This window comes from Vicia villosa, unplaced genomic scaffold, assembly GCF_029867415.1.
Source record: "Vicia villosa cultivar HV-30 ecotype Madison, WI unplaced genomic scaffold, Vvil1.0 ctg.002564F_1_1, whole genome shotgun sequence".
In the NCBI taxonomy this organism is placed as follows: domain Eukaryota; kingdom Viridiplantae; phylum Streptophyta; class Magnoliopsida; order Fabales; family Fabaceae; genus Vicia; species Vicia villosa.
This window is the reverse complement of record NW_026705970.1, coordinates 231,790-233,294: the sequence shown is the minus strand read 5'-3', so window position 1 is coordinate 233,294 and position 1,505 is coordinate 231,790. Positions and strand designations below refer to the sequence as shown.

At 42.7% G+C, this 1,505-nt stretch overlaps 1 non-coding gene across 1 annotated transcript; it reads left to right on the top strand.

The window, feature by feature from the left end:
* The first annotated feature begins 509 nt into the window (after positions 1–509).
* On the top strand, positions 510–616 carry LOC131639228 (small nucleolar RNA R71). The gene has a single exon (XR_009294908.1). It is a non-coding gene; the product is annotated as a small nucleolar RNA R71 (small nucleolar RNA).
* Positions 617–1,505: the final 889 nt, after the last annotated feature.

Below are 1,505 nucleotides of genomic sequence, written 5' to 3'. Positions count from 1 at the left end.
GTGGTACAGCAGGTGCTTGTCCAGGCGCGTACAACGCATTGTTGTTCTTATAAGAAAAATTCGGGTGGTTTTTCCATCCAGGGTTGTACGTGTTAGAATAAGGGTTTCCTTGAGCATAGTTTACTTGATCAGATGGGACTCCAGTCAAGAGTTGACATTCAGCAACTACATGTCCAGTCAATCCACAGATCTCGCAGTTAGGTGTTACAGCGGCAGCGGTGGCTGAAGGAGTGATGGTTAATTTCTTGATCTTTTGAGTTAAAGCGTCTACTTTAGCGTTAACGCGGTCTATACCACTTATTTCGTACATTCCTCCTTTGGTTTGGGCTTTCTCTAGAGCGGCTCGTTCTCCACCCCAATGGTAATGGTTTTGTGCCATGTTCTCTATGAGTTTGTATGCTTCATCATGGGGTTTGTCCATTAATGCTCCGCCAGCAGCGGCATCTATAGTCATTTTAGTGTTATATAAGAGACCACCATAGAAAGTATGGATGATCAGCCATGGTTCGAGTCCATGATGAGGGCATATTCTAAGCATGTCCTTGTAACGTTCCCAAGCTTCGAAGAGTGATTCGTTATCTTTCTGGGTAAATCCGTTGATTTGACCTCTAAGCATAGCAGTTTTGCTAGGCGGAAAGTATCTCGCTAAGAATACTCTCTTCAATTCGTCCCACGTAGTTATGGAATTGGAAGGCAGGGATTGAAGCCACGCTCTCGCTCTATCTCTCAAGGAGAAAGGGAAAAGGCGTAATCGAATAGCTTCGGAACTAACGTTGTTGGCTTTGATAGTGTCGGCGTATTGCACGAACACAGATAAATGGAGATTGGGGTCGTCTACAGGGCTTCCAGAGAATTGATTCTGTTGAACAGCTTGGACCAACGAAGGTTTGAGTTCGAAATTGTTTGCCTCAATCGCAGGTGGTGCGATACTTGAATACGGTTCAGCGCGCGAAGGAGCGGCATAGTCTCTAAGAGGACGAATAGCAGCCATCTCTAACTTCGGGGTGATTTGATTAATTTGATCAGTAAAAATAAATTCCTGATTAATCGGAATTTCTGCTACTTCGGGAAGATTGCGAGCTCGACGTTTGACGTTAATGAAACGTTCGATCTCGTTAATTCGTTGTATTAAATCTCCTCCTTGTGAACGAGTATTTGGCATACAATCGTTCAGAAAGAAAGGGAAGAATTGTCCTAGTCTCTACGGTGTAACAGCGAGTTACGATATCGACTTAAATAGTCCCCGGCAACGGCGCCAAAAACTTGATCGCGACTTTACGTGTCTATAAATCTGATAACTGCAAGTGCACAGTCGTGTCGTGTAGTTTTAAAATATATCGAATCCACAGGGACTATGAATCGATCTACCGTTATCTAAGGTTACTATGTAAATCTAGGGCTACTAATATTTCGATTGTTCTTAAGGGAAAGTGAGTGAAAAATTAAGAATATAATAAAAGACAGATATCAGTATGTATTTCGTTTAACTTAAGGTGATCCGAAGG